The following is a 14,513-nucleotide window of genomic DNA, read 5'->3' on the forward strand; positions in this document are numbered from 1 at the left end:
TGACCTTGACCCAATTACTTGACCTCAGTTTTTTCACTGGTAAATTGGAGGTAATAATAACTCTCCTCAAGAATTTTGATAAGGATTTAAGGTAAAGATTAACAGATAGTAGCCACTTTATAAATAGTAGTTTATTATTAAATGCACTAATTGTTTTTGAGGGCATGCTAAGGTCAGAGACTGTCTCAGGAAAACAAATATTTGCTGAGTAACTCTAGTCATGAGTGCCCTGGGCAATTGAACTTATGTTAATTTCCATAAATTGAACAAGTCTGTGAAATCAAAAAGTGTAAGCTATGCACTTGCTTTATTAAAAATAATTCAGAAGTACAACTTGGTAAAACCTGCTGATAAAAAAAATAATTTGATGTATTTTAACATTATCTTCTGATCTATTTTAAAATGTCCATTTAAGCAGTAATTCCACTAGGACTAGATTAGAATGCACAGCTCAGGAACAAATTTAAGTTGTCTCTAAAAAACAGTACAATGATTGAAGGTTAAAGAGAAAATATTACTTTCTGATTTTAAAAAATCAGAAAATAAAGGTAAATGGTAAAGACTATCCTAAGTACTGGGCCTCTTCCTGGCTCCACATTGGAACGCTGAGGGAAGTTACCATTTTGCCTGCCAACATATGGGTAGACAACTCTTCTAACCATAGAGAAACACAGTTCTTTAAAATGTTCTAAAATTTATTTTTGTGGCATTTTATTTTAGGTGCTAAATTTCAAATATTTGCATTTTTAAATAAAAGGGGATAGTTTTTTTTTTTTTACATTAGGTCAAACAAAAGTGAGCAGAAAAGACTAATGAAAATTTACTTCAAAATGCCACTTTTACCTGTGCAGTTCAAAACACTTGATTTTTAAAAAGTTTTTTGTAACTATGCAATGAATTCTAAGGCTGTTACAACTGATTGTTGGTCTGGCCATTTTCTTACCAGACTGCTTTTCTGAATTAGAACTGCACCAATTTTTCATCAGTAAAGAAATAGACAAAGGAGTAACAAATACACAAAACCATTATTGATTCAAAGTTGTCAAAAACAGTGAACAGTTATTTGGTTTCTTTGCTATAGATTCAGCTCAAAATGTGAGGTGGAGATAATGTGTGGTGGAAGCACAGAGAATAAAATAGGCCGCTCACCCCTCCACATGGTGTAAAGATTAGCCCTTCCATCAACACCCAGACATTTAGTATCCTGGGAACATCTGAGGGCCTCATTCTATCTGTCACCAAGTGGAGGCACCTTTCTCTCATAATTCATTACATGCTACCCACATTTTTAGCATTATAATTTTTTGTCATATTATTGATGAGTTTAGCTAAATAATGAGTGATTAAAATTAAGCAAAAATTTTTATTATTTGTTAAAGCATTTGAATAATTCATGCAAAAGTTAGGGTAAGTCTAATTGATAGTGGTGTGTTAAGATAATCACTGAAATTTATATGATGGTATTACCTAGACACACTGAAGAGAAATCAGGACACCTTTTATAAATTTAAAAAGATGAATGTATAGAAAGAGTCTTCTTTAGGAGTCAGGAGAGTCACAGTCTCTGGACTGCTTCGTTCCCGATTCAGAAGCAAAAACTTCTTCAAAATTATTATGTAGATGGAGTCAGTGCCAATTCTACAGTCACATCTTACTGATCGATTCACTGACACAGAAAATAGATATTTTAACAGCGCCACTAGAAGAGTTACAGAAAAATGACAAACTTGGTGATTTAAAATCACTGGCTCCCTCAGTGCTTTGAAACTCTGCTGGAGAAGAGTTTTTGAAATTCTAGGTCATTACTAAGAAAAGCGAGGAAAATCCTCATAAGAAAAAAGGAAAAGAAAGGTAAAATCCGAACAGTAGATGGGAACTGAGTCCTTTGGATTTTCAGTCCTGGTGACCACAGAGCTTTAGGTTTATTGGTCACACAAGAACTAACTGCGAAGTCTTGGTCTCAAAAAAGTGAAAAGTAAGAACTGCTTCTTCGCTGACCCCTATTAAGGCCTCTACATCCTGTGAAAAAATAGAATGGGGAAAAAATTCAATCTTTTGGCAAAGGGAGGAGAAAGAATTATTTACTCTTTTTGCCCAGGTTTAAGATGGGGTAGAGAAAACTTGGCTTGTATTCATTTTGATAAACCATACTGACAAAAAGAAATTAATTTATCACTGGAGTTTCACTTTATTTTTATGGCCTGAGAACACAAATTCTTCCAGGCTAGTAATATATCAGGGATATCTATTGACACTTACCAGATGCAATTCAAAGCATTTTTATAGGAATGCAATGGGAACCCATTCTGTAAATAATCTCCCAGAAAAATTTATTAGAGCTACTTTATTATGAATGATTTGACTTATGGAAACTAGTGGTTCTCCACTTTTATTAAGTCCTAACATTACTGAGGGAAGCAACAAGCTTCCTTACACAATGCGACTAAAGCAAGTAAAGCTCAATAAAGGGAAAGTGTCACCGTATTTTTGGATGATGGTGGAATGAAGAGGGTGTCAGAGTTTGACACACACACACACACACACACACACACAACCATCTAATTTTGATATCCCCCCCCAACTTCATGAATCACTGATTACACATTTAATATGCAAGAGGAGTTCCTGGAAGTAAAATTGAGAGAAATGTATCTACTGGGTTCACAGATTTTATCTTTCTATTTCCTTCTTTCCTTTCCTCTTTCCTTCCTTCCTTCTTTCCTCCCTCCCTTTCTTCCTTCCTCCCTCCCTCTCTTCCTTCCTTCCTTCCTTCCTTCCTTCCTTCCTTCCTTCCTTCCTCCCTTCCTTCCTTCTTCCCTCTTTCTTTCTTTCTTTCTTTCTTTCTTTCTTTCTTTCTTTCTTTCTTTCTTTCTTCCTTTCTTCCTTCCTTCCTTCCTTCCTTCCTTCCTTCCTTCCTTCCTTCCTTCCTTCCTTCCTTCCTTCTTCCCTCTTTCTTTCCTTCTTTCTTTCTTTCTTTCTTTCTTTCCTTCTTTCTTTTTCTCTATTTTCTCTCATCTCTTCTCCTTTTTAAAATGTACAAAAGCAGCTATGAAACAAGCAAGCACTTAGTGCATTTGTTTCTTATTAAATTTTTTATTAAATATGACACAATATCATGGCAGTGGCAAGAGTGGTGGAAAGTTCTTCTACTTTTCCACAATTTAAACCTTTGATATTTTGGAAGTGGTGTTTATTTGGAAAGAGTATGATGTAAAAATCTAAGGTCATGTGTTAAATCCAAGGAAAAACTAGTTAGCTTTACCCTGGCTCCCTTTGTTGAGAGGTATATTTTATTGCTTTTTTTTTCCCCTTTCATTCTTTTCTTTTTTTAACTAACTTAATTAGAAATGATTCTAAGGCAAACTGTTAAATAAGTTGATGAGAAAATTCAAAATATAGAAACAGAGATGAAAAAAAACCCAAAATGAAGTCAAGCAGGAGGTGGGCACCCAGAATATGTACAGTGAAGCCTCATTCTCATCCTCCAGGTAGATCACAATGCTGGCCCCTCTCCACGCCGCCCCCTGCTGTCACAGGGAATTGACGGAAAAGCCTGGACAGAGACAACTTCAAGGAATGTTATCAGGTGTAGGTCTGAAGCAACTATTCTGGAAAATGTAACTCAAATATGACTAGTTCTCTGAAGACAACTTCTCCTATGCCCACTAAGAATTAAAGAACTAAGCTCTTCCCTCTGTCATTTTTCAGTGGGCTTAAGCTTTGAGGAGAGTATGGTATCTAATAAGTGGTAGTGACCACCAGTGTGTGAGGAATAGTAATAGTGCATCTTGGAATGATAAATGTGGCATTATATTGTGCCTACCTGTGGCAATGTCTGGTAATGTTCTATTTGCAGTACAATCAATTCTATTTGCAGGTGCCCAATCAATCAAAATCATCAGATTTTTCTTCCAACCCTACTAAGATATGACACTGAGATCATATTATGGGGGATTCAAAGAGGTGTTTTGGCCATAAAGGAACTTACTATTTATTCAGGAAGACAACAAGGACCAAAAGAAATAATTGGATAACAGCACAATAAATATAACAAATGATTGCCAGGGACGACAAGTGCCCAGATGGTGAAAGGTATAACCTTAGAATAGTTGTCCTGCAGACATATATAATCCTAAAGTGTACTTAGCTCTCGCTGTAGAGTTGAGAGTAGTCAGACAGGAAGAGAGCCAAAGGCAACTGTGAATTGGCTTCTCCAAGCCCTGCAAGTAGGTTTCAGGAGGAATCTGCCCTCTGACTATTGCCCGAGGCTCCACTAGGGCTGGGAGAAACAGACCCATAGCTGTGGAGAGAGGGAAGATAAATAGATCCTTTTCTTCTTGTGGTTCTGGGTTCTTCTATAGGTGTTGGTAACCTGACGTGTGGAAATATGTTACTATACACATTTCATGTTTATTTAGTCATAGTCTAGTAAGTCTAAATTCCTCAGGAGCTTCTGCTGTTTTAAAGATTGAGGATAGTGCTTTATCCTTCATGAAAAATTAAGAAGAGGTGGACTCTGATACATGAGTTATGCTGTTGCTCCTTTTATTTTGCTAGTGATAGATTATTTTTTAAAATTTTTTATTTATTCATTTTAGAGAAGAGAGGCAGAGAGAGAGAAGGGGGGGAGCTGGAAGCATCAACTCCCATATGTGCCTTGACCAGGCAAGCCCAGGGTTTCAAACTGGCGACCTCAGCGTTTCCAGGTTGACGCTTTATCCACTGCGCCACCACAGGTCAGGCCTAGTGATAGATTTTTAAGAGCAGAAAAATTTCCTTCCACCTCAATGGCTATGGCATTAATTTTATAACAAAAGCACACACTGTCCATCTTTTCAAGGATTTCTTAGGTTCTCATCAATGAATAGTTACTAAGAGCCCACTGGAAACACAGCTTTATCCCCTTTGCCTGGAAGTCTTTGATTCTTGTTCCATTGCATTTCATTATTTAAGGTCCACCTCCAATGCCTCCCACATCCCAAAGCCTTCCTTGATTGCTCCTACTCTCTGTAACCACTTCCTCTCTGGAATGTTCAGAGATTGCTTTAGCTCTTTTATGTTACAAAACAAGTCTGCTTTGCAGTGTAGTCCTTGATTTCTGTCTCAACTCTGCACAAGATGTTTATCTAAGGACAAGAACAAGATTTCATTACTTTCAAATAACCTGAGTCACCAGCACGCACAGAACACAGTGGTTTAAATTGTGTTGATTTGAATTAAAACCTTTTTGATAATCCCTCCTGAGTCTGTATTTCTCAGCATGAAATAGCCTTCTTTTAACATGTCTCTGGAATCTGTGATGCACTACCCTGACCCCCTTCAGGAACAGGGGATATTTGACCCTCCGCTGAGAGTCCATCTGCTGCTGTCCTCACCTTCAACTGCTGACAGCTTCATCTCCCCAGCCCACCTAAAGCAAGGCAGCTGGCCCCCAGTGACGGAGGGGCAGAACGGCCTGGCACTCCAGCCCCACTTGGGGACAGCTCTGTTGAATCATCTGCAGAGGTCTCTTACTACAGTGGTAACTGTATCACAGCTCAACTCTTCCCGCTACTTGATCCTACCTTCTTCCTTTCCGAGTGTGTTTATCCCAACAGTACCCCCTAAAAAACTGACTTATGTACTCATTTCTTTTTCTGTCTCCTTTCAGGGAATAGTCTGCAAAAAGTATGTTGACTACAAACGTACTAGATGGCTTTTATTTTGTCATGTACCTCTCACTGTACCACAATGATTGTGAATACAGAGGAGGGCTTGAGATTTTTATAGTGATGTTCTACTAGGTGGCCCATCGTATTTTAATAGCCAAAATATGCTGCCTCCCCTCAAATTTCTGAAATAAATACAACAGATGGTTGTGGAAGAAACTAAACTACATTTCTAGTTCTCCTGGGGCTTGTTTAACTTATCTTTCCAAAACAAATAGTCGTGCTATGTTTACTTGCCAACAGAGAAATGGCTGAAATCATATTCCAATTCTTATTCGCAGAAAACATAAATGTCAAAAAAGTTGAGATAATTTTCCAGGTGCTTCAAAAGCCTGTTATAAAGAAAATTCCACATTATAAATTATGTATGAAAAGATCCAGATAGAAAATGCTTCTGAGGAAACAAGCTAGTATATAAAAGAAAACTCATTTTATATCTTTTCTTAGATAAAAGGCATGCCCTCATTTTGGGAGAAAGCAGTTGGGAATCTACATGTAAAACCACAGCAGCAAAGTATAACATTCTTGAAAAATATAAATTTCAAGTGCTATAAAGCAAGTCCAAAAAATTCAATCTTTCTGAACATTTGATTTGGAAGATGTCAAATTCATGTTAGGTATTGTGATATTTTGGAAATCCATTAAAGTTCTTATGAAAAAAATGTAGTCGGCAGAAATAACATTTTAAACTTGCAACAAGGCTATAGTAGAGATTGATAAAAGCAGAGAAATGGTTTAGTGATAAAAATAGTATAAATGGAAAATAAAATGTATTTTTATGGCATGATTTCTTACTGTAGAAATCTTTGTGATAGTCAACAAAACTCGATATTTTCATTGATTTTAATATTAAGAGCTACATCAAATTCTTTAATGCAAAAAAGACGCTGACTACATTTTTAAATCAGCTATACTCTTTTGAATATGAATGCTAAGAAACTAGCACCTCATAGAAATTTATGAAATGCTGCAAAATTTCATTTTTGTGAACATATATGATTGCCAGACATTTCCAATGTATAATTACATTTTCCACACTTATATTTTGAGATATCATCGCTCCTTATTTAAAATAATAATATAAATCACTCGTTATCTAAAGAAAAAGAGAAGTGAGGCTCAGAGATGTTATGTAACTTACCTAAGGGAGGATTTCAATGAAAATCTAGAAACTCCAAAACCATTTTTAGTTTAATTACAGCATAAACTCAGCCTGAAGGAGAGTTTGTTTTTCAGATTTCAGAACTCGTTCAGTTTTCAACTGAGCACTATATTTAATTCTAGGAAATTATTATTCCACTTCTTTCATTTGAGTTGGGTGAGATTCTAAAATCTTTTTAGTTATAATTATTTTTTTTATATTTTTTTAAACTTAACAAAAAGCAACTTTATCTTTTTACCCAAAGATCTACAGAATATTTTTCTTTATCTTTAAAGTTTAATAGTTGTCTTTTGGAATGTTTCTCAGAAACAATATTTTATGTTTCTTCTCCAATGTTCACTGTGGCCCCTTTTAACATTTATATTCATATCTTTTATTTCCAGATTTTTTTTCTGGTTATAATGTTAAATATTAGTTTAGCTCATCACTTTGTTTTTCTTCTTCAGAAACTCTATGGTAGATATTTTTTCTATACCTATATTATCATCTTACTTTGAATATTGTTTACCAGCTTCATTTATTTTTCATGTTTCTATTTTTATGACTCTTCTCAATGTCCTTTATTGTACTTTTAGCTGAGTATATTCCTCCTTGGATATTTGTCATTTGTGTTTATTTCTGATAAGATATTGTGTTTTTCTTCATTTTTTTTCCTTGAAATTAGCCAAGCCTTACCTCTCATCTTTATGGTAAGTATGTGTGTGTGTGCATGCATGTGTGTGTGCATGTGTGTGTGTTGCTGTTTATTTTTGTGCTGAGTTCTTGAGTTTTCATTCAGGGTGTTTATTCATATCTGATATTGCTGGTGATGATATTTAACTCATACCAGAGTGTTGTGTTATAGCTTTCTTGCTTCGTATTTGATTGTTGGTTCTCTGCAAAGGTTTTAGGTTTTTATTGATTAGTAACCATTCTTTCCTTATAGGGGAGTAAATTTGAGTGGCTTATAAAGTTTCTGAGTTAAAAAGTACAGTGTTTTATTGGTACACAGAAGTTTAGTTTCCTTAATATGTGGCTTTTGGTGGACACACTGGTGTTGTTGTTGTTTCTAGTTTCTATGATCGGCTTTACTTTATGTAGAACTCTTCATTTTCATTGACTGCTCCCATGAATGAGTCTGCGAGTATTTCACCCTTCTGAGATTTCTTCCTATGGCTGTTGCTTGGTTGTGCACACATTCAAATCTCTTTCTTTCTATGCCCAGGTGACTATACTCCCTAGAACTCACCTGTCATTAGTATTTGACTCCATAGGGTGGGACCTACCTGTATGGGTGATTTCTATGTAGGATTCATCACTTCTATCCACTGCACAGACCCCTGCTCTGATGGTCTTCACCCAACCCCCTGCTCTTCCAGGACCTCTGCAACTGGTCCTGCTGCCTGTGGACATTCACTTCTCATAGTAAAATAACATTTGTGATAGTCCCTGTGGCCCTGGTACACAATGGGCATGGGTTCATATCTCTATGTTCTTCAGAACTGTGTGGAGATTCAGTTTGAAACTACATCATGGAACTCTTTGTTCTAACTGTAAGTTCTGTCAAATTCTGAAAATATACACTAAAATATCATCATTGCTCTTCTGGTCTTACTGTATTTTCAAAGTTTTTCCTCAGTGAATATTATGTTGTTTGGTACTGTAGGGTAAGGAAAAGTTTTCTTTGACCATCTTAGGATCCTGGATCTGAAAATTAAACCGACAAATACAGATTAATAGAAGAAAAAGCATACAAATTTTATTAAATATTTGAATGCACACGGGAGCCTTTACAAAGACACAAAAATCTCAAGAAGTGACCAGAAGAGGAAGGTTTTATATATTTTAGAACAAGAAACAATAAATTTGTGAAAAATTGACAAGAAACAGAGATTTGGTGTGTGGATAGTAAGTAAATGGTGAAGAAGTAACACACTCCTTTATATCACCTTAGTAGCTCTGAAGTCCTTGTATCTGGTGACTGGATGTCTCCCTCCTGGTACAGTGAGAGTTTCTTTCATTTGGGGTATGTATCATCTGCTTTCAAGGAAGGAAGGTGGTGTGGAAGGTCAGAGGAGGTCAGTCCGGCTTCTGCAGTTCTCTCAGACTCATGCAGCTCAAGACAACTGATATGCCAAGGTGCCATATTTTGAGGTAGCATGTCCTGAACCCCATCAACAGAAAAGATTATGACAACTGTATTTTCCTTGCCAATGATAATTTCTGTCAGTTTACAACTTTTGTCACACTTAATAGTTTTGGCCTCAAATTCTGCTTCTCTGATATTACCACCACCATTTCTGATCTCTTATGGTCTACAGGTTCCTGGTGACACTGACCATCCCTCTGTTCCTAATTCTACCTTGTCGCTTTACATTACATGTGTCTTAGAAACCGTAAGAGATATATTTTGTTACTGACATAAATATAAGATTGTTTAATTTCAAAATAAAAATGCCAACCACACACATTTAGTATGATAATTTACACATGTGCTTTTATTTGTTATATTAATTTGCCAGTTTTTTATTAACTTTTGTTTGTTCAAATATTATTCTCCCATCTTGTTTGCTACACTAGAACTAAACCATCTCAAGCCTCAACTATTTCATCTTTCCATGTTTGTTCTCTTTTATTCAGTCTTTGTACAGCAGCCAAAAGAATATCTTAAACATTTAAACCAAATCATATCACTCCCTTGCTAAAACATTTTAATTACCACAGGTTGCAATTGGAATAAGATGCAGACTAACATGATGCAATCTGTCTCCTTGCTGACTCTCCAGCCTCCTCCCATTTTCCTTTTTGGCTAACTCACTTTGTTCCAATGGCACTGGTTTCCTCCTCTCCCACCCCGGCCCCATTCCCCACTTCTCTTTCCCCTCACCCTCCTTTTTCCCCCTTCCTCTCCTCTTCCTCCTTCTCTTTCGTCACTATTTCTTTAAAGTGCTGAATTCATTTCCGGTGGATTTAGGGACTTCTCCTTTACTCATTTTAAAGTTTTTTCTAAGTCTTCAAATGGTAAATTCTTTTCTTTTTTTTTCTTAATTTTATTTAGAAAATTAAACTTAACAGGGTGACATTGATCAATAAGCGTACAGGTGACCCTTGGCTTACAACAGTCTCAACATACGATGTTTCAAGTTTACTATGCTCACTCTCATAAAAACTTTAAAATAATTGAGACGGGAGTGTTTCTGCTTATGCTTTTGGCATCATATACTTTTTTTCACTCATTTTTTGTCATTTTCTTTGTTATTACAGTACAGTGTACAGTACAGTATATTTATGTTCTTTTCTGTGACTTAGCTGTGTTTGTATAGTCTAGATTATGACTTTACAACTGTCTTAAGATATGTAAGTGACTTAGGCTAGGATATGTTTTGACTTACACCAAAATTTGGGTTATGTTACTGTCATAGGAACAAAACTATGTCATAATCCAAGGACCCCCTGTACATAGGTTTCAGGTGAATGTTTTTATGGCATTTGAACTGTTGATTATGTTGTATACCCATCACCCAAAGTCAAATCACTTTCTGTCACCGTATATTTGGCATTCTTTATTACCTTTCCCACTCTCTTCCCTACATCCCTCCCCCTAGTAACCACTTCACTTTTATCTATGTCCATGAGTCTCAGTTTTATATTCCACCGATGTGTGAATTCATATAGCTCTTAGCTTTGTCTGATTTACTTATTTCACTCAGTATAATGTTCTCAAAGTCCATCCATGTTGTTGTAAATGTCACTATGTCATCATTTCTTATGGCTGAGTAGAATTCAATTGTATATATGTATCACATATGTAGGCCTAGTAGTTGCCACCTCTGTTGCTGCCATTCACATGCAGGTTACTATTAGATTCGGACTGATGGTAAAGAAATAGCAGAGCCAGAGGATGGTATGCAATTTCTTTATTCTAGCCTCCCACCGGCTGGTGAGTAAACACACAGAGGGCTCCAAAACCCACTCATTCAGAGCTCACAAAGCTACTGACACATCCAAGTTTACCTAGAATCAAAGGCAGCCACTAGTCTTAGTCACCTCTGGTTCCCTATCTGCACATGGCTTCTTACTCTCTGTACAAATTGGCTTCTCCTTCAACACCCTGCCCTCTTGGCTTCCTTTTTCCTTCTTCTTCCACCTTCTTAAAAACTACCTGGGCTCACAAAGACCCCTCCTCCAGCACACATTAGCATAACAAAGCCCCTTCTCAAGCAGTAAAGTAGTTAGCAGTTTCACCTGGCAGGGCCATTCACATGGACAGCACTGTTTTTAACAATAAAAGTGAGCAAACTCAGAAAACACATTTCACAAATTTATTTGCCCAACAACATCTTCTTTATACAATCTTCTATCGAGGGACACTTTAGGTGTTTCCATGTTTTGGCCACTGTGAATAATGCTGCAATAAATATGGGAGTGAATGTGTCTTTACATATGGATATTATTGAGTTTTTTGGATAGATATCCAGTAGAGGGATTGCTGGGTCATATGGTAGTTGTATACTTAATTCTTTGAAGAACCACCATACTTTCTTCCATAATGGTTGTACTAATTTGCATCCTTGTCAGCAGTAAATGAGGTTTCCTTTTTCTCCACAGCCTCTCCATTACTTGTTATTACCTGTCTTGTTGATAATAGCCAATCTAACATGTGTGAGGTGGTATTTCATTGTAGTTTTGATTGGCATTTTACAAATAGTTAGTGAAGATGAACATCTTTTCATATACCTGTTGGCCATCTGTATGTCCTCCTGGGAGAAGTGTCTTTGCAGGTCCTCTTCCCATTTTTTAATTAGATTGCTTGTTTGTTGCTGAGCTCTGTGAGTTCTTTATATATTTTGGATATTAACTCCTTATCAGAGCTGTTGTTTGCAAATATCATCTCCAATTTAGTTGGCTGCCTATTCGTTTTGTTGTCAGTTTCTTCTGCTGTGCAGAAGCTTTAGGCAAGCTTCTTTCAACCCCTCAGATTTCAGAATAGATATCAACTTCTTTGACAATATCTATAACATCAAATGACTTATTTCTTCCAGAGCACTGGTCAATGAACAAATAAATGAAATAATTACAGATTATAAGGTTACACATGCTAACACATAAGCTTTATGAGGCCAGGGACCACATTTCTCTAAATTGTTATTATGTCATATTAAGCACTCAAACATTGTGGAATGATAATATAAAGGTACACTGTGTTTGCAACAATATAAATGCTTAGAATTCTGCCATCACTCATTTGTGTTTTATCATATTTTCTTTCTCCTCTCTTGCCTCCAATATGCTGTCCTGAAATTACTCTATTGGTGATTTACTACTACTTGCAAAACCCATAGCTCTGTTTCAGTGCCTCCTTGGTGTATCTCACTGTTGCCTTTTAGTGCTGACTACCTTCATCTCCCTGAGACAAAAGACTCCAGTGCTACACTGCTTTGGTTTGAATCTGAGCTGCCCTACTTTGCAGCTTTGTGGCATTGGGGAACTTACTAATACACCCTGCCTTACTTTCCTCATCTGTAAAGTGTGACTAACTTTGTTATGAAAATTAAATTAGTTAATATGTGTGAAGTCTTCCAAGAGTGCTGGCCACATACATTAATGATTGTGGTGGTGGTTCTCTTTTTTTCAGCTCACTGATTCTCCTCACACTCATGACCAGTCCTCTTTTGTCTCCTTTCTGTTCTCTTCGTCCATCATCTGTTCCCCTAAAGTTTGCCTCTCCTCTTTTCTTTTAAATGTTGTCTCTAGGTCATCTCATCTTCTCTTCTGTTTTTAGCCATAACTTATTAGCATTTGATTATTTCACAGTATTAAAGTCTAAATATGCCCAAATATAAGTAATTGAGGCTTTGCTTCTCAGTTACCAGAAATCCCTGAGAAACCGGAGAGTCTTCCCTTCATTCCTCTTCATCCTTGCTCCATCTCTAACCCAGCATTCACTTTTGCAAATATCACTTAAGAATCTCATGATCGCTACCCTTTATCTCCTTAGCTTCCCACCTCCAGAAATGATGACCTCGGATCTATTCTTCACAATCCACCTTTTGCAAAATTTCCAGAGTGATCCATCAGAACCCGTAAGCTTGTTTATCACTTTCTTGATGGACACTCTTCAGCCTCCTATCGCAATGCTGTCAAGGGCTAGATCTTCATGTGGCATGGATGATTTTTCCCTGTGACCTCTCTAGCCTCATTTTTAAACTCATTACAACAATTTTCTTTATAGTTTAGAAATACCACCTCACCAGAAATTTCTTTCATGCTGTTTTCTCTGAAATGACATTCCCTCTCTCTTCTACTTCTCTTGTGCTGACTGACTCCAACTAGCTCAGTCCTTACCTCCTCCAGAAGCCTCCTTTAATCCCATTCCCTGGTTGAACTAAGGACTCACTTTTGAGATACCTTAATTTCACATCTTGGAAGTCATAATATTGTTTAACTTATAAACTATTTTATAATAATACAATCTTATATTTCTTCTTAGAAAATTTATAGTGTGTAATAGAGAAGGAATTTAAGTTTAAAGGTTTTATTTTACAATTGTCTAAAACAAAAGAAGAACATTTAGAGAGTGTTTATACTATATATAAAAGTTAAAAAATTACAATAGCACAAAATAGGAAGAAATATATGAAAAAGATATTTAATGTTATAAGATTAGTCTTTTGATGTGAAAGTGAAAAATATAAAGATATTAGCAAGAAGTGTGAAGTGATCCAATATTAATTCTAAATATGATATAAGTTAAGTATGCCTGATTTTATTTCTTATAACAACTACCAAAAATAAATAAGACATAGCTAAGAAGCCAACAGAGGATATAAAATAGAACTCTAACAAATATATAACCCCAGAATGCAGTAAAAGAGCAACAAAACAATCACAGCAAACCAGAGGACAAATGGGAATCAAACAGAAGACATAATAGTTAAACCCAACTATTTCAGCAATAACCTTAAATGTCAATTAGCTAAGCCCTACAATTAAATAGCAGAAATTGTGAAAATTTATTTTTAGAAAGCAAAATTCAACCTGATATTTTCTATAAGAAACAGTAAATATAAAGACATAAGCAGGTTAAAAGTTAAAGGGCAAGAAAGAAATGCACACTGAGGTTAAGTAAGCAGACATGGCCATATTATGGTGAAGTTTGAGGGGAAAAAAATACTACCAAAAATAAAAAAAGATATTTAACAATAATAAAAAAGATGATTCATCAAGAAAACAAACTATAGAAATGATCCCTGAAAGTATAGTCTTTCCTCAAGAAAACAGAACAATCATAACATATGTTCACCATAATATAAAGGATTTAAAATTTAAAGCAAAAGTGACAGAATTAATGGAAGAAATAATCAAATCTATAATCAAAGTTGCATATTTTAAAAGCCCCCTCTCTGTAATTTATAGAACTTTTAGACAAAAATAAAGATACAGAGAATCCGAAGAGCAGAGTCAAAGAAATGGACCTGAGTGATATTTCCAGAACACATCTGATAGCTATATAAGACCCATTCTTTTCAAGTACAATAAACAAAGTTTGTATAACCAAACAGTGAAAGTCCATGCAGCAATCAAAAGCAATTGTGTATAATATAACTTGGAAGAATCTCAAAATCATTATATTTATGAAGTCAAACCCAAAGCGTTAACACTGG

At 35.9% G+C, this 14,513-nt stretch overlaps 1 pseudogene; it reads right to left on the reverse strand.

Annotated features, from left to right (window-relative positions):
• Positions 1-14,049: 14,049 nt before the first annotated feature.
• LOC136332585 (small nucleolar RNA U3) lies at positions 14,050-14,115 on the reverse strand (annotated as a pseudogene).
• Positions 14,116-14,513: the final 398 nt, after the last annotated feature.

The sequence above is a fragment of the Saccopteryx bilineata genome, chromosome 3 (assembly GCF_036850765.1).
Source record: "Saccopteryx bilineata isolate mSacBil1 chromosome 3, mSacBil1_pri_phased_curated, whole genome shotgun sequence".
NCBI lineage: Eukaryota > Metazoa > Chordata > Mammalia > Chiroptera > Emballonuridae > Saccopteryx > Saccopteryx bilineata.